The sequence below is a fragment of the Narcine bancroftii genome, chromosome 4 (genome assembly GCF_036971445.1).
Source record: "Narcine bancroftii isolate sNarBan1 chromosome 4, sNarBan1.hap1, whole genome shotgun sequence".
In the NCBI taxonomy this organism is placed as follows: Eukaryota; Metazoa; Chordata; class Chondrichthyes; order Torpediniformes; family Narcinidae; genus Narcine; species Narcine bancroftii.
The window spans coordinates 202,593,222-202,613,104 of NC_091472.1; the positions used below are offsets into that span (position 1 = coordinate 202,593,222).

Here is a 19,883-nt window from a genome sequence, read left to right on the forward strand (position 1 = left end):
TCCACTCACATCCCACTTTAAGTAATCCCTCTGCCATCGGTGATTTGTCATTAGTAAGGGATTGCTTACTAATGAAGGGAAAGTTGAGAATCACTGCTCTAGACCCGGTTGTTACTGAAATATTTTTCTGGAGAAAAATTGTCATTGGCCCATTTCCTTTGGAGTTATGAAACCGTGCACATAACGAGTCAATTAGGGATGATTAAAACAGTGGTTTTCAAACTTTTTCTTTCCACCCACATCCCACCTGAAGCAATCCCTTACTAATGACAGAGCAACGATGGCAATAGGGATTACTTGAAGTGGGATGTGGGTGGAAGGAAAAAGGTTGAGAACCACTACTCTAGACCCAATTGTAATTGAAATATTTTGCTTGAGGATATTGCACAACTTTATCTATTTGTTCTGTTCTACTCATAAATTTATATTTAAACAATCAGTGCTGGAAACACCCAGCAGGTCATAGAATTTGAGAGCGAGAAGGTCATTGTACAACTTTAAGAAACACAAATGAGTACAGTTGCCCAGGGAAGCAGTGTTGCAGGAGTTCACCGGAGCGCCGCTTCATCACCTCTGTAAAAAAAAAAGGCAAAATAAACAAGCGAGGACTTTTAACTAGTGGGGAATTTAACAGTGGCCATATATTAAATACAGGCCCCTGCCACTCCGCTGCTGAGGCCTCTGGAGATACAAGGAACTTGTTTCTTCCATGACCAGTACACTTGTCCGTGTTCCTGGTCCTAACATGTGTGTTCAACTTATACCACGCCAAATGGCGGCCACCATGGCCAGGTCTCGCGAGACCTCCTTGTTGCCAGTTATTTTGATGCATTGGCCATCCATGCTATAGGCACTATTTTGCATAGATACACCTGTGACCCCCCACGATTACCCTAATGCCCCTCTATTAGATTTGCTTTGACACTGACTCTGAATACAGGGGATTTTCCGGAAGTGGGTGTCAGGCTGGGGAATGGGGAGAGGGGGTGGTGGCTGGCGGGGGAAATATACCACGAAGAACATTAGGACATATGATTATTTTTGGTGAGCTCCAGCACCCAAAATATTAGCACTGCCCCCCTGCTGTTGCCACACTCTTAAGGAGGATATGACTGCACATGAAAAGAGTGCAGATGAGTTTCACAAGGATGGTATATATGTTTAGGTGATGAGGAATGACCTAATTGGCTGGCTCTCTTTAACAAAGCACGGGAGGCAGAGGTGGGGATCTGCTTGAAAGGCATGAGATTCTGAGGGACATCAATAGCAGAGAACATTTCCCCATGGGGAGCTAACTAAAACTAGAGGTCATGGATTTAGGGTCTGGGCAAGAGGTTAAGAGGAGATTTGAGGAAGAACCTTTCCAACTAAATTTAAATGTTAGACACAAAGCACAGTTACAGGCCCTTTTGGCAATTATACCCAATTCACCTACAACCTTGGTATGTTTTTTGAAGGTTGAGAGGAAACCAGAGCCCACGAAAGAAACACACACAGACCCGGGGAGAACATACAAACTCCTTACAGACAGCGCTGGATTTTAACCCTGGTCACTGGTGCTGCAACAGCGCTGAGCTAACCGCTACACTAACCTCACTCCCACTAAAGGGTCAGAATTCTTGCTAACTGTGAATATGGCACAGCAAGTAAGCAGAATCTCGAAGACCAGTTGAATCACCAACACAAGGAAGGGTCATGGGCAAATAATTAACTACTTGATGCTGTTTTGGGCCCAGTGGACCCCAGAACCCAACAGCAATAGAAATTCACCAAGACAAACAGTTACTTAAACAAAAGATGCTTTTAATTATCTTTAAACATAAAAACAGGATCAAACTTTAATTTATTACTATTAACCTAACTTAACCCCCTTCTAATTCTAAGTGCATGTGTATGGTTCAGAAAAGTTCTATAATTCACAGTCCAATCTCACTCTCACTCCTCCAAGTTCACTGGTAACAGGCAATTCTGTGCACAGAATTTGACATTTATGAATTTCACCAGGCTTTGGTGCTTGAAAGGTAAATGGTTACCGCTCAGGAAGGTTTTTGTCGGTTTTCAGAGAGAGATTTGTTGCTCGTTGGGTCACCTACAACTGATTCCTTCTGATCAGCCACTTTAGTGTCTTGCCGAAGAAACTTGCCCCATCAGCGTTTTCCAGATGATAACCTCTTTCTTTCAAGCCACCACATAGTTCCTTTTCTGTTTCCCTTATGTTACAGAGTTCTCTGTTGTGTATTGGCCTATGTGTGGTGTGGTTTTATGTTAAAAAGTGACAGTTTGCCTCAGAGAGCCAAGGTGAAGGTGGACTGCTGAGAGAGTGGGAGACGGACTGAGCATGTGCAGAAAATGATCTAAAAATTTCTGGACTTGGACGATAAACCACCACTGGGGGTGCTGTGGAGTGGAAGAAGGCCCAGAGCATGAGTCATAGTCTGGAGGACAGTTTAGAATGTTGGGATTTCAAAAAGGATGAACATTCCGATGGCAGCCAGAAGGATCCGGACCAAGCAAGTTGTTCCTCTCTCTGCAAGCAACACAAGACAACTTTGAATTTTGTGCTCTCTCTCAAATATCTTTTGGCTTCAGTTTACCAAACAAACTGAATTTTGTTTATGATCTTTGCTTCAGTTGAGATCAAAGTTTTATGAGTCTTGTGTGCTTTGTGTCTAAGTTTTTCTGTGGGCTGGTTGGAGATATAAGACTTTAATTACATGTTATATTTAGGCTGGGAAATTTATTAGCTTTACACTGTTATAGAAATTTGCATAGTAACCAGTGGGCATTGTTATAAAAGAGGGGGGGGGATTTTGAATTAAAGCTTGAAGGTTAATTTTTTGTTAATAAAGTAATTGTTCATCTTTACCCCTGTGTGATATGCCTTCTTTGTGTTTGCTGGTTTGATCTTGTAACACTCATTTCAAGTGAAACATTATACAGCTAGCCATCTCCTCTTGTATGGACCACAAGAGTTTTGACCAGGCTGAATTAAGAACTTGCAATCCATCTTCAAAATAGGGTTTTCCACAAGCTTCCCAGCTTGTCATGTTCCAGTTCCAGCTGCTGCTGCTGAACGGTTGAACTGAAGAACTGAATTCTCTCTCTCTCTCTCTCTCAGAGAAAAGCCTGTTTCACTCTACGCTTGCAAAACCACATGACCTTCCTAGAACAGCAAACTTCATTCAGGCAGACTGCGGCATCAGTCCTAATCTTTGAATCCGTTCATCTGTTGCTTTCCAAAACAATAGTCCATTACTCCACAGTATGTCCAATTAACACCTACTTGTGAAGTCCTTTTTGGCATTCTTCAAAGTTTTTGGAAAGGTACTTGGAGCTGGACTGTCTGGCTTGAGCAGAGCTCTGGCATTTTAAATGTGACCTCCAATTTATCTGTTTTAAAATGTATCTGTATACAATATAAAATGCAACATAATCTGTCACAATGCTTAGCATGGACATGGTAGGCCGAGTGGCCTGTTTCTGTGCTGCATTCATCTCGAAGTTCAGGCAACATTTGTAAGCTATTCATCATATCTTAAGTGGTCATTTGAGTTCAGAGATCACAAGGTCAGAAAGATCAATAACATTTATCAAAAGGTGACATTTTTAATGTTGGAAGTCCTCACTCATGAAAGAACTACAAACCATTGCTAATGATCTGGACAGGACAATGCGCATGTGGATCTTCGGGAGCAGTCAAGACACGTAGATCGTGGCACACTTAATATCTTGAAGGTGCCCATAAATGAGAAGGAAAGACATTTAGATGTAGTGATAGTCATAAAGCATGCAAGAAGCCATTGGCACAACTTGGTCACAGTGAGCAAGTTGGCATTGTGGGCTAGTCCCATTTGCTTGTATTTGGTCCCTATTCTTCTAAACCTTCTAATCTCCTTATCCATACAAGGAATCAACGTGCATTGAGTTGCAGCTGGACACAGTTATTGTGCGAGTCCAGATGGATTTCTGATCAAAAACAAAAAAAACTAAGCAGAAAGCATTGGGGGTGCAAAAGTTTGGAGACAAATTGAAATCCAATGGGCACTCCAGAAAGAAGGTAGCATTGAATTACCATAACCATATAACCACTTACAGCACAGAACAGGCCAGTTCGGCCCTACTAGTCCATGCCGTAGCAAATCCCCACCCTCCTAGTCCCACTGACCAGCACCCGGTCCATACCCCTCCAGTTCCCTCCTATCCATGTAACGATCCAGTCTTTCCTTAAATGTAACCAATGATCCCGCCTCGACCACGTCTGCCGGAAGCTCATTCCACATCCCCACCATCCTCTGCCTAAAGAAATTTCCCCTCATGTTCCCCTTATAATTTTCCCTCTTCAATCTTAAACCATGTCCTCTGGTTTGAATCTCCCCCTTTCTTAATTGAAAAAGCCTATCCACATTTACTCTGTCTGTCCCTTTTAAAATCTTAAACTCCTCTATCAAGTCCCCTCTCAATCTTCTACGCTCCAGAGAAAAAAGCCCCAGTCTGCACAACCTTTCCCTGTAACTCAGACCCTGAAATCCTGTCAACATTCTCGTGAACCTTCTCTGCACTCTCTCTATTTTGTTTATATCTTTCCTATAATTTGGTGACCAAAACTGTACACAGTACTCCAAATTTGGCCTCACCAATGCCTTGTACAATTTCATCATAACCTCCCTACTCTTGAATTCAATACTCCGATTTATGAAGGCCAACATTCCAAATGCCTTCTTCACCACACCATCTACCTGAGTATCAGCCTTGAGGGTACTATTTACCATAACTCCTAAATCCCTTTGTTGCTCTGCACTCCTCAATTGTCTACCATTCAATGTATATGACCTATTTAAATTTGCCTTTCCAAAATGCAGCACCTCACATTTATCTGTATTAAATTCCATCAGCCATTTCTCAGCCCACACCTCCAGCCTTCCTAAATCACCTTTTAATCTATGGTAATCTACTTCACTGTCCACAACACCACCAATCTTTGTGTCATCCGCAAACTTAATAAAGCAAAATATTGTAGAAGATGTACATATAAAATGAAAATAAATATACAGTTAACCCCCTGGTATCCGGCACCTAGATGCCGGATAAGTGTATTTTCTGGTTGCTTGAGACTTACAATGCCCAACTAGTACACCTGCATGAAGAATAAACAGTTTAAAATATAAAAATACTATACTTTATTTACATTGAACAAACTTCACTTGCATGAATAAATAAACCTTAAAGCATTTTGCTTTATTTTCAGCACATTGAAAACATTTAGTGGTCGCTGTATCTATAATGAGATTATTATTATACACACGTGTAATGTACATAGGCTTTAGGACGGAGAGTGTGGAAGGGAGAGTGTGAAAGATACAATAAATATAAAAGATAGATACTGAATATTTACAGTTAGAATTAGTGCAAGAAAAGTGGTTTTTCAATTGTGCAAATAGGTCTTTCTATGGTTTAGGAGTAGTTTATGTCATAAGGGAAGAGTCTGACAGCCATTGGAAAATAAACTGCTCTTGAATCTTGAGGCGCTGGACTTCTGTATCTTCTTTCCAAAGGTAGCAGCGAGAAGAGTTGTGACCAGAGTGATGGGGGTTCTTTGCAAAGCTGGTTGCCTTCTTGAGGCAGCACATCACATTAGATGTCTGCAATGGATGTACTGTTGGAGCCCGTGATGGACCTGGCTATGTTTGCTTCCTTCTGCATCCCTGGACCCTTGAATTTCCAAATTAGACTGTGATGCAACCAATGAGTATACTTTCATGGGGCACTTGTCAAGTTTTAGAGAGCATTTCATGACGTGCAATGAGAAAGAATTGCTAAAAGGTCTTTGAGCTAAAGCATTGATTATGTGTTTCTGTCTTTGCAGACCTTAACAGCTTGCTTAAGAGATGGGCCCAAACACTAGAGAAGAATGCTCAGGTAGTGTATGCTGCATATAAAGACATTTATGAAGAAAAGAGAAAACAAACTAGGCAAACAACACGGACACATTCCTGAAGAAGCCAACATCCCCCCAAGAAGAGCCTCAGTCAGGTCCTTCAGGTGTGACAGAGTGATAGTTCATCAATGGAGGTTATTCGACCGGAAACTCTTCCAGTGGAGCCCTATGAGGAAGTGGAGAACAGTGACGTGGATGATCCTGATCCTCTTTGTTAAATTGTGTGTGATATAGGCTAATAGAGTGTTTACATAAAAGTTTAATTTATCACAAGTTCAGTATCCCATATAGTTTTGCTAAGTATATAGTAATATAGTGTTCACACATCGCATAACACCCAGTTTCACAGAATGTATCGTGGACGTTAAGCAGCGCATAGCTTGTATTGAGAAAATTCAGCAGGGATTAAGCCTTTCTCCAGACTGAAAGGACCAAGGTAACAATGTCTGCAGTTTTTAAAATGATGCAGGGCTAAGATAAGCATGAGCATGTGCATGAACCAAAGGTTATGTTTCCAAACAAGATAGCATCATCATTGTTGAGACTTTTGGGAACAACTGAAAACTCAGGAGGATTGTGATGGGAATCAGAGTCTTTCTGCTACTGAAAGTGGTTGAAGCAATTAAAGTTAAAAGCATTTAGGGGAAGCTTGTCGCTTACTTGAGAGGAATATAAGCAAGGGTAGCAATAGGAACAGGATGAGGCAGGACCATTAGAGTGAAAGAAGATTTAAGAGGTACATTAACACTATGTACTAATTGCCCCAAATACCACTGAGCTGCAAACCATACTCAATTCAAATTACTGAACTTGAATTGAAAACTAAACTTTGTTTTGTATCCTTTGCTCCTCATCAGGTCTCTTGAATTCTGCTCAAGAGGCTTTTCACAGAGACATCATGAAGTCTTAGAACATGAAAATGCAGTCTTAAGATCAAAGACCCATTTAAATTAATCCCTTTATTCTCCACACATTCCCATCAACTCCCCTCACATTGTATCATTCTCTCCTTATTTCTGTGTAACCCTGCAAACCCTGCAGGCAGTGGCCAAGCAACTTACCAATATGCATATCCTGGGGAAAGAAATGGAACATTCAGGGGAAATCTCCATGATCAAAGTTTAGATTTATTGTTAGTGTGCATACATGAGATTCTTTTTTCCTGTGGGCCAGGCAGAATTACCACTTATCAGTAGTGCAAAAAACTGTACTCAAGAAAAGATATTTGACTGATATGGTTCACAGTGTGAGAAATATATATATATATAAAAAGAAAAAAGAAATGTATGCAAAAGAGAGAAATGTAAACAGAGAAAGAAGTGCAAAAACACTGACTGGGCAATACAGAAAATAACTATTCAGTAATAAATAGAGTGCACAAGTTAGAGTGCCTGATTGAGTTTGTCGTTGAGGAGTCTGATGGTGGAGGAGGGGAGGGGGGAGCAGCTGTTCCTGAACCTGGTGGTGCGAGTCTTGTAGCACCTAGACCTCTTTCCTGATGGCAGCAGTGAGAACAGAGTGTGTCCTGGGTGGTGGGGGTCTTTGATGATTGCTGCTGCTCTCTGACGGCAGCATTCCCTGTAGATGTTCTCGAAAATGGGGAGGGTTTTGCCTGTGACGTCCTGGGCTGGGTCTACTACCTTTTGCAGGGCTTTCCAGTCAGTAGTAATAAATTTTTATTTGTGATTTGGCTGAAGGAACCAAATGTGCTTAGTATATCTCTACATCTGCTGATAATGAAAAACTATGTGAATCTGAGTAGAGATGGAGTAAAGAGATTTAAAGCAATTGGGTTACATGACAATTGGCATCATGGTTTGCATAATGCTGTTAGAGTTTGAATCCGGCATTATCTATAAGGAGTTTATATGTTCTCCCCACAACCTGTGCAAGTTTTCTTCAGGTGCTCTGATTTCCTTCCTCACTCTAAAATATACAAGGCTGGTAGATTCATTGGGCTGCATGTGTTTCAAGAGGGAAGGGTCTTCTACTGTATTGTATCGTCAAAACATAAATGAGTACAGCAGGGAAAATGTGAGGTAATCTACATTGATAAAAGAGAAGTGACAAGAATTGTTTATGAAGTCAGTGAGATATTAAGAAACATTGTAATTCAAAGGGGTCTGGGCACACATTTCTGAAAGGCAATATGCCAGTTTACAGTTATTGATAAGTAGGAATTCTCCCTGGCCTGCAGGGAAAAGAATCTCAGGGTTGTATGTGATGTCATGTATGTACACTGCCAATAAATATGAGCACTGAAATACAGATGATAATTATTATACAGTATTGGTCTTTATTGTGGAAGATTTGAGCAAAGAGAAAGGATGTCTTGTTTTGGACCAGGTAAGAACACAAGTTTTGATATCCTTTCCTAAAAAAGGATACAGAGGAAATGCAACTTACTAGCTTGATAAGGGACCAAGTAATCTAGACATCTGCTTTCATAAAGTTTAGAAGAATGAAAGATTTAATTTACTTTGGCATCTTGTTCAGCGCAGCCATCGTGAGTCAAAGGACCTGTTCCTGTGCTGTTCTACTTACCTCACTGAAACGTACAACTTCTATTGGCTCCACGTAGTGGATGGGAATATTTCTTCAGGCTGAGACACCTAGAATAGAGGGTGACAATGTTGGACTGAAATGAGAAATTTGTTCACCCAGAGGGTGGTGAATCTTTCACCCTTGGTATTCATTTATATTTCATACAGAGATCAGTAGATCTGTATATTAAAGTAATTAGCAGATAGAAAAGGAAAATTATAGTTGGACAAGAGATCAAAACATTTAATTATTTGTTTCCATAGAAACTGCCTGACTTCCTGGATTTTCCCCAGAATTTTCTCCTTTGATTTCAGATTTTCAGTATCTGTAGTGTTTTCCCCCATATGATTAGGAATGACCTTTTTGAATGGAAGATCAAGCTCAAGGAACCAACTGGTCTTGCTCCTTCTCCAAGGTCTTTATATTCTTAGTCATACAAATCATCCCTTTATCATTTTTAGATCATCTTGCCCATTGCTACAGTGAGTGTTTTGATGTTTGCAGACCCAAAATCACAAATACTCAACCCTTTAGAAAATAGAAATCTACAGCAATGTAAAGCCCTTTGGCCCACAGTGTTATGGTGACCTAATGAGCTACTCGAACAACTACCCTAATGCATAATCCTCCTTTATTGGATTTTGTGGCCATCACTGACATGTGGCTGAAAGAAGACCACAGCTAGGAACTAAATAGCCATGGATACACAGTGTATCAGAAGGACAGGGAAGTAGGCAGAGGTGGTGGGGTGGTTCTCCTGGTTAAAGATGGAATGAAATCTTACCCTGATGGGAGTCATGTATAGGCCTCCAAATAGTAGCCAGGATATGGCATACAGAGGGAGATGGAGAAGGCATGCAAAAAGGGCAATACTGCAATAGTCATGGGGGATTTCAATATGCAGGTTGATTGGGAAAATCAGGTTTGTACAAGATTCCAAGAGAAGGAATTTATCAATGACTCCAGTGTGGCTTCTTAGAACAGCTTGTGGTTGAGCCAACCAGGAATTCTGTATATTTCAGCAAACAAGTCAACCTTCAGATAAGTTAGATCCCCAATTTCAGCCTCATTTTCATCATTTTATCATATATCGGGTATATGTCGATCCCCCAAACATCATGATGACTGAGCTGTTGGGTGTTGCCGGAAGGTGGTTGTTATCATGGAGCCTCCATCAAAACAACATAAGTATGAAGTGAGTTTTAAGTTCAAAGTAATAGAAGTGGCCAAGAAATCCAGCAATTTCTTTCTAATATACTGGTAGCTTGAAAATTTGTTGTATGCCAAATCTATGTCGAGCTGGGTTTTTTTTAGATGAATTTAAGATCTCATTTTTGTATCTGCCGTACAAGTCAACCCCTGATTTTTTTAGTGCTTTTTGAGGGTTTCAAGACTCAACTTATACACTGAAGTATATGGCAGGTATATGGGAGGCAGTGATCATTATGTGTTGAGATTCACCATGGAGTTTGAGAGGGAGAAAATAAAATAAAATCAGAGATGTCACTATTACCAGTGGAATAAAGAAGAATGCAGAGGTTTGAGAGAGGAACTGGCAAAAGTTGATTGGAAAGGCACACCAGCAAGGGGACAGCAGGTCAGCAATGGCTGGAGTTCTGGGAGAAATAAGGAATGTGTAGGACAGGTAGATTACAAAAAAAGAAAAAAAAATTTGAATGAAAAAATATCACAACTGTGGAAGTTTTTAAAAGCTTATGGAAGGCAACTAAGATGAACTTTGAAAAGAAGCTAGAAAATAATATCAAAAAGGATACTAAATGCTTTTTTATAAGTATATTAAGAGCCAAAAAGAGGCGAGACCAATAGAAAATGAAGATGGAGAAATTGTAATGGGAGACTAGGAGGTGGCAGAGGAAATTAATAAGTTCTGTGCATCAGTCTTCACTATGGAAAACATCAGCAGTATACTGGACTTTCAAGTGTGTAAGAGAAAGAGATAAGAACACAAGCAGGAGAAAGGAAAACGGGAGAATAAAGACACTAAGAAGTTTACCTGATAAACTTGTGTTTAATGTTTTATTAACTTCACATTTCGGGCCACAAATGTGACAAGTGCAGTCACGATCACCAGAGAGAAGTTGCTTGGGAAGCTGAATGATCTAAGGGTAGATAAGCCTCCCAGGATAAGATATGATGCGCCCTCAAGTTCTGAAAGAAGTAGATATAGAGATTGTGGAGGCACTAGTAACAATCTTCCAAGATTCTGGCATGGTTCCGGAGGACTGGAAAATTGCAAAGGTTACTCTGCTATTGATAAAGGGAGGGAGGCAGCAGAAATAAAATTATAGACCTGTTAACCTTACATTGGTGGTTGTGAAGTTGCTGGAGTCAATTGGTAGGGATGAGGTTATAGAATACTTGGAGGTACACAACACGATCAGCATGGTTTCCTAGAGGGAAAATCTTGCCTGACAAACCTACTGTGATGTTTTTTTGAGGAAACCACAAGCAGGCTCAACTAAGTGGATATTATACATTTGGTTTTTCAAAAGGCATATGACAAGCTGCTGCACACGAGGTTGCTTAACGAGATAAGAGCCCTTGGAATTGTAGGAAAACTACTAGCAGGAATACTGGCTGATCAGCAAGAAACAGAGAGTAGGAATAAAGGGAGACTACTCTGGTTGGCTATCAGTTACCACTGGTGTTCTGCAGGGGTCATTGTTGGGACCACTTCTTTTTATGTTGCATGTTAATGATTTGGATTGCAGAATTAAAAACACAAAATGCTGGAGAAGCTCAGTGTTTAAAGGACACTGTTTGACCTGCTGGGCTTCTCTAGCACATGAGGAACATTTGACAGCTCTTGGACTGGACTCCTTGGAGTTCAGAAGAATGGGTGGGGGGGAGGGGGGAAAGAGGGAACACGTCATCAAAACATTTTGTATGTTGAAAGGTTTGGACAGAATAGATGTGGAAAAGTTGTTTCCCATGGTAGGAAAGTCCAGGACAAGAGGAAAAAAACTTCAGGATTGAAGGGCACCCATTTAAAATAGAGATGCAGAAGAATTTCTTTGGCCAAAGAGGAGTGAACCTCTGGAATTTGCTACTATAGGTGACTGTGGAGGCTAAGTCTTTGGGTGTATTGAAGGCAGAGATTGATAGATACCTGAATAGTCAGGATATTAACGGTTATGCTGAGAAGACAGGGGAATAGGGCAGAGTGGGTGAATGGATCAGCTCATGATGGATTGGCAGTGGACTCAATGGGCCAAGTTACTAAGTTCTGCTCTGATATGTCATGCTCATACTTTTCTCAGTTCCACATACCTATCTAATAGTCATTTAAAAGATCCTATTACACCTGTCTCCAACATCATTGCTGGAAGCAATGCCATGCACCCACCACTATATGGAAAAATTTGCATCTTATATTTCAAATTTATTGTCAGAGTAGAAACATGATATCACATACAACCTGAGATTCCTTTTCCTGCAGGTGAGGCAGAATTACCACATATTGGTGGTACAAAAAAAATGTACTCAATGTACACATGTAAATGAATAAACAAATATAAACAACTGACTGTGCAATACGGAGAGAAGAAAAAAACAATAAAATGCACAGGTAATAGTCTTTAAATGAGTCCCTGATTGAGTTTATTCTTTAAGTTGTTTATAATCTTTTCCGTAGGTATGCAACTATTCATCTCTGCAGTCCATCATGCTATATATAGAAGGGAATCAGATTTTCAAGTGATCACAATACATTTCTTAGCCACTGCTAAGGCTATTTTGACAAATGAAATTTGGAATTTAGTTAACTTTATTGAAATAAGTAAAACATTATCCAAAATATAAAGCTCTGGGTCCTCCGTGAAAGCCACCCCTGTTATCCTTGATAATATTTCAGCAATATCCTGCCGGAAAGGTCTCACTTTCACACACAACCACATAGCATGTAAAAATGTTCCTGTTTCTGTCCCACATCTCAAACCTATCTCTGATATTTCAGATTTTGATCTATGCATCTCTCTGTGGTGTAAGAAATAGTTGGTGTGGGAAATTGAATTGAACTAATCCATATCTTGCATTTATAATTCATGTCATACTATCCAAACATCAATCAGACTTGCATCTTTCTGATATTTCAACACCTAGGTCCGACTCCCATCTCTCTCTCCACCTCTGAAAACCTGGTTTTGCACTTTCACTCTGGAGAGCGTAATACATTTTTGTTATGATTTCAGGTGCATTTCCCAGCCAGATTGTTCGTTCCATTTCACTAATTTCAAGTGGGAACAATATTGGCCCCCCATCTTTCTCTCAGGATGGTGTAGATAACAGAAGTAAGTCTCGTTAGTTACTCCATATTTATGTCTTAGTTGTTTAAATTCATAAGAAGTCTCTCTGCATAGCAATCATTAATATATCTTATCCATTTGTCATACCAGGAGTTTAGTATTCTGATGCCCAGCTTCATGGACAGCAACACATTTTTATATAATGGAGCTCATAGATTTGTTTACTTTTTTCCCCAATACATTAATTGATTTCTTGCCATATTCTAATCATTTTTATTAATATAGGATTATCTGTCTTTTTTGTTATTAACTTTCCTCTTCTAAATAAAGTCTTTCACTGTCCCCTGTCCCACTGAATACAATCCCATTGAGATCCAAGGGGAACGATGACTATCTTCTTCAAAGAAGAATGAAAGAAACCTAGCTTATCCTGATAAATAATACTTCCTAAAATTTAGAAACCGAAGTCCTCCCAGTTTATAGTCTCATGATAGTTTAAAAAGATACTGTAATCTTGGCATCGCTTTCACTTTAAATACAATTTACTCTTCCCAATAAAGTGATTGGCAGGTCTTTCCACTTCTGTAGATCTTTCTCTATTTTTTTGAAGAGGAGTGTATTTTAATTTGTATAAGGACTGTAAATTATTATGCCATTATTTCTAAATATTTGATTCCATCTGTCTTCCATTTAAGTCTACTACCTTTCTAATATCTTTCATAGTCAAAATACATCAATGGCATCATCTCACTCTTTTCAATATTTAATTTGTAACCCAGAACTCTTCCATATTTTTCTTATGTTTTTAATTTTATCCAGGACTCAGCTGGATGAGATAAGTATAATAGCACATCAGCAGCAAATAGACTAATTTTATATTCTTCTTGTCCAACTTTGAAGTCTTTTATATCCAGATCTTTTCTTGTAATCTCTGCCAGGGGTTCAATCATGAGAATAAAAAGGGACACCCCTTGTCTACTTGATCTACTCAAGGGAAAAATCGCTGACATTTATTAGTTATAATTTTGGCTTGTGTTTTATTATAGTTTTTATCCAATTTATATTCTACCTATACTGAATTTCTCCAATATTTTAAATAAGAAAGGCCATTCTAAGCGATCAAATGCTTTTTCTGTGTCCAGACTATTTGAAGAATGTTCTCCTTCAACAAATCCTACCCTGTCTGTATGTATTAATTTTGACAGATACTGTCCAAATCTATTAGTTAGTGCCTTTGCCAACATCTTATAGTCATCATTCAAAAGTGATTAAGGTCTATATGATAAGGTTTTTAATGGGTCTCTATTTTTCTTCGATAGCACTGCAATTATAGCAGTTGATAAAGATTCTGGGAGGGTCTGGGTCTCCACTGCTTGGCCTAGTACATCCATCATAAGAGGCATCAACAATCTTTAAATTGTCTAAAGAACTTGGGCGGGAATCCATCCTCCCTCAGAGACTTATTAGCTTGTAAAGTTATTAACTTTCCTCTTATAAATAAAGTCTTTCACTGTCCTCTGTCTTACTGAATACAATCCCATTGAGATCCAAGGGAAATGACGACTATCTTCTTCAAAGAAGAATGAAAGAAATCTAGCTTATCCTGATAAATAATACTTCATAAAATCCAGAAACCGAAGTCCTCCCAGTTTATAGTCGCATGATAGTTTTTCCAGTGAAATTTTCGGCACCTTATTATTCCATAGTAAGTGCCTTATATAATTATTTAATAGTTTAAATAGGCAGCAACGGAAAAAGATACTGTAATCTTGGCATCGCTTTCACTTTAATACAATTTACTCTTCCCACTAAAGTGATTGGCAGGTCTTTCCACTTCTGTAGATCTTGCTCTATTTTTTTTGAAAAGAGGAGTGTATTTTAATTTGTATAAGGACTATAAATTATTATGCCATTATTCCTAAATATGCCTTCTCAATTTCTTCTCTTGTAAAATGAGCATCTAAATCAATTTATTCACTATCCTCCATCTTTGTAAGTTCAATATTCACCAAAAAATTATCCATCTCATTTTCCTCTCCTATTAATTTTAATTTGTATAATTTGGTATATTGTCTAAATATATTATTTATTTATTTTTGATTATATGTTAAAAAATCAGCCTCTGTTTTGATTGCATTTATCATCCTTGATGATCCTTAATATAATTTTATCCGTTCTATTCATTTGTAATGTGTTATATCTCCATTTTTTATTCTCCAATAGTCGATACTTTTCTTGCAACCTTTTTCTTTTATATTCTTTTTCCAGTTTTGTTAGATCTTTCTCCAGACCAACTAATTCTGTATTATATTCTCTTTTGAGATTTTTTGTATAAGAAATCATTTGTCCTCTCAAGTAAGCTTTAAGCGTGCTCCATATTAAAAAGCTATTATCAGTGGAAGGGAGATTAGTTTCACAAAACAGTTCTATCCGTCTGTTAATAATCTCACAACTCTTTCCTTCTCAAGTGTGGCATTGAGACACCATCTATACATATTTTCTTGTTTTTCCATAATCTCAATAGTTAAAATTAATGGTGAAGTCTTGCCAAATATTTTATTTTCATCACTATTTTTTAAACTAGGTAGACATTAAAAACAAATCAATCCTTTTATGTGAGTCATGCACCCTTGAGTAGAATGAATACTCTTTTTCTACAGTGTTAAGTTGCTTCCACATATCAATCAAATTTAAATCTTTCATAAATGATAATACCGAATTTGCAGGTTTTGCCCTTGTAACCGTTCTTGTTGATTTATACAAAACTGGATCCAAACAGAAATTAAAATCTCCCTGTCCAATATATAGTCTTCCCTCTGCTGCTTTTAAAAAGATATCCTTCTTAAAGGCTTCATCATCATAATTTGGTGCATCGATATTCATGAATGTCCATGCTTCTGCACGCATTTTACAATGTGCCATTACAAATTTCTGGTTTGGTCAGTTGATACATCTTCTATTGTTACTGGCAATTCTTATTGATTAAAATTACTACTCCTCTTGCCTTTGAGCCAAATGAAAATGATATTATTTGTCCCACCCATCCTCTTTTTAACATGTTCAGATTTAATAAGATGTGTTTCATCTGTCTTTAATTTTTTTTAAAGAATGCCAAGACCTGCTTCTTCTTCTTCACTGTCCTGTTTAACCTATTAACATTAACACTAATAAACTTTACCGTTTTGAGTTTTGTGTGCCCGATGGAGATGTGGGGGGGCTGGTAGTCATGGTGGGGAGCTGGCTGATGGAGGACCTCAGTTTTCTTCAGGCTGACTTCCAGGCCAAACATTTTGGCAGTTTCCGCAAAGCAGGACGTCAAGCGCTGAAGAGCTGGCTCTGAATGGGCAACTAAAGCGGCATCATCTGCAAAGAGTAGTTCACGGACAAGTTTCTCTTGTGTCTTGGTGTGAGCTTGCAGGCGCCTCAGATTGAAGAGACTGCCATCCGTGCGGTACCGGATGTAAACAGCGTCTTCATTGTTGGGGTCTTTCATGGCTTGGTTCAGCATCATGCTGAAGAAGATTGAAAAGAGGGTTGGTGCGAGAACACAGCCTTGCTTCACGCCATTGTTAATGGAGAAGGGTTCAGAGGGCTCATTGCTGTATCTGACCCGACCTTGTTGGTTTTCGTGCAGTTGGATAATCATGTTGAGGAACTTTGGGGGACATCCGATGCGCTCTAGTATTTGCCAAAGCCCTTTCCTGCTCACGGTGTCAAAACGGTCAACCAGTTTACCTATCTCGGCTGCACCATTTCATCAGATGCAAGGATCGACAATGAGATAGACAACAGACTCGCCAAGGCAAATAGCGCCTTTGGAAGACTACACAAAAGAGTCTGGAAAAACAACCAACTGAAAAACCTCACAAAGATAAGCGTATACAGAGCCGTTGTCATACCCACACTCCTGTTCGGCTCCGAATCATGGGTCCTCTACCGGCACCACCTACGGCTCCTAGAACGCTTCCACCAGCGTTGTCTCCGCTCCATCCTCAACATCCATTGGAGCACTCACACCCCTAACGTCGAGGTACTCGAGATGGCAGAGGTCGACAGCATCGAGTCCACGCTGCTGAAGATCCAGCTGCGCTGGATGGGTCACGTCTCCAGAATGGAGGACCATCGCCTTCCCAAGATCGTATTATATGGCGAGCTCTCCACTGGCCACCGTGACAGAGGTGCACCAAAGAAAAGGTACAAGGACTGCCTAAAGAAATCTCTTGGTGCCTGCCACATTGACCACCGCCAGTGGGCTGATAACGCCTCAAACCGTGCATCTTGGCGCCTCACAGTTTGGCGGGCAGCAGCCTCCTTTGAAGAAGACCGCAGAGCCCACCTCACTGACAAAAGGCAAAGGAGGAAAAACCCAACACCCAACCCCAACCAACCAATTTTCCCTTGCAACCGCTGCAATCGTGTCTGCCTGTCCCGCATCGGACTGGTCAGCCACAAACGAGCCTGCAGCTGACGTGGACTTTTTTACCCCCTCCATAAATCTTCGTCCGCGAAGCCAAGCCAAAGAAAAAAATAAACTTTAACATTCTATCCATACCAATTTTTAAACAAATATTGTTTGGCAGTGAAACATTTTCAGTTGTTTAAATAATAGTGATCTTACCCCTTTAAGAAACACAAACAATATCCCTGCCCTGACAGTGACATTAACAGAAAATCCAGAAAGCCTGCGGAAAAAGTCTGTGGAATCTTCTGAGGAGGAGGAAACACCTCCCTTTAGCGCTATCTTGTAAAAATCCTCTTCTCCCAGTGCCATTATCCCCCTTAGACAAGAGTCTCCACCTTGCTAGTACTTTTACCAAATTTTTGCTTTTTTTCTTGAGCTCTCCACAAAAATTTTGATATTTCCTTTTTTAAAGAATAAATACAAAAGAGTTCAAAAATATAACTTTTACTTAGTCCCATTTTAAACATTTATTTGGTAACCTTAATTTTTTTCACAATCTTCGTAAAATATCTTCCACCTCGTTCTTGGTCTTTAAAAATCATCAATTACCTTTGCTACTTCATCCCTCAAAGTATTTGGGGTTTTACATTGTCAAACTCCGTCCTTTGTTAAATCAAAGTAGAACTAAAATCTTGAAAGAATAGTACTTTTTTTATGGTCAATAGTACTTTTCAGACTGGCCATTATTTTGAGTATTCATATGCTGGTCCCAGGACCGTTCGTGGTCAGACTGCCGGCTATTCTGGGTCCGAGGATCCAGTGAGCCTTTTCTAATTGTAAATTTTCTTTATTTTTCTCCCAGCACTTGTGGGATCCATGTTTCAAATAAGTTCACCAGGTCTCTCCCTTCTATCCCCTCTTTCAACCCAATAATTCAGACATTGTTACATCTGCTGAAATTCTCTGTGGTCTATCTTGTCCAGCATAACTTGTCTGTCTGATTTGATACTCTTTACAGAGAGCTCAACCAAAACACAGCCATCTAAGTCCTTTGCGTGGCCACGCCCCCACATATATCTTTCCTGCTTGTAGCAGCGAGAACAGAGGTTGTGCTGGGTGGTGTGGATCCTTGATGATTGATGATGCTCTCCAGTGGAGAGCATAGGGGAGGATTTTGCCTGTGATGTCCTGGCTGTGTCCACTATCTTTTGGAGGGGTTTATGCTCAGGAGTATTTGTGTCCCCATAACAGACCGTGATGCAGCCAATCAGCACACTTACCACTACACCTCTGTAGAAATTTGCCAAGGTTTCTGGTGTCATACCAAACCTCCACAAATTCCTGAGGAAGTAAAGGCTCTTTCTTCATGATGCCATTATGTGTTGGCTCCAGATAAGATCCTCCGAGATAGTGACTCGCAAGAACTTAAATATACCTCACTATAATAACTTCTGGGCATCTTATAATTATGGTCCCTTATGTTAGCCATTTCTGCCCCTGATCAAAATCTTCTGGCCATCCACACAAACAATGCCTCACATCATTTTGTCAGGTTTCCCCTCACCACCTCCTCCTCACTGGCTATCAACACAGGATGCGTGCTTAGCCCACAGCTCGACACACTAAACACCCATTACTCTGTAGCCAGGCTGACAATTCCAATGCTATCTACAAATTTGCTGATGACATCACAGTTGTCGGCAGAATCACAAATGGCTAAGAGGAAGCATATAGAAGGGAGATACAGGTACTCCCCGGCTTAATGAGGACCGAATGATTGGTTTTAACTTTGGTTTTGTCATAAGTCAGGGAATGGGGTCCTTGGGCTGCCGCAGGGAACGGGGACCACTGTATACAGTATTTTAAAAACAAAATATGTACTTGTACAGTAGTTTTAATAAAGATTTAAAAACAATTTTGGTCATATGTGCAGGTGGACATAACTTGTCTAGGTTGGAAGTCAAGGACTACCTGTAGATCAGTTTGTTGCGTGGTGTCACACCAACAACCTTGCACCCAAAGTTAACAAAACCAAGGAGATGATTGTGGACTTCAGAAGGAAGTCAGGGGAATACGATCCAGTCCTCATCGAGGGCTCAGTAGTGGAGAGGATCAAGAACTTCAAATTCCTGGGTGTCAACATCTCTGAGGATCTGTCATGGAGACTCCATGTTGATGCAATTTCGAAGATGGGGTGGTGTCTCAAAAAAGCAGCACCTATCCTCAAGGTCCCCTACCACCTCTTCACTCTGCTACCATTGGGTGGACTGGGGGGGAAGGCACAGGAGCCTGAAGGCCAACACTCAGCAGCACACCAGCTTCTTCCCCACTGCCATCAGACTTCCAAATGATCGATAAACCAAAGTCACTTATTTTGACTTTTTGTGCATTGCTGTAAGGTGGTTTATTCCAACATTTGCACTAAGGCGCTGTCGCAAAACAAAGAATTTTGTGACAATAAATTCTGATTATGACCCAGTATCGGTGCAAGGAGAAAAGGCAAAGTTCACTCAACCTTAGGAGTGCTCTCCAATCCAGGCAGCATCCCTGCAAATTTTCTCTGCCTCCTCTCTACAGTCACCACATCCTTTACTGAAGTGAGGGGACCAGGACCGACGCAACGCTCCAATACTCAATTCCATCGACGCACTCCAAATGCCCGCGCGCTTGCGTCACGTGATCGCCAGCGCCACCCAATCGAGGAGTGGCGGGGAGTCGGGAATAGCGCTGGCCCGCG

The 19,883-nt window shown here is 40.1% G+C and overlaps 1 long non-coding RNA gene across 1 annotated transcript; it reads right to left on the minus strand.

The window, feature by feature from the left end:
- Positions 1-468: 468 nt before the first annotated feature.
- On the minus strand, positions 469-19,787 carry LOC138760027 (uncharacterized). Its single transcript, XR_011355343.1, has 3 exons — positions 19,662-19,787; positions 8,480-8,547; positions 469-573 (listed from the first exon to the last, which is right to left on the minus strand). It is a non-coding gene; the product is annotated as an uncharacterized lncRNA (long non-coding RNA).
- Between the last annotated feature and the right edge of the window lie 96 nt (positions 19,788-19,883).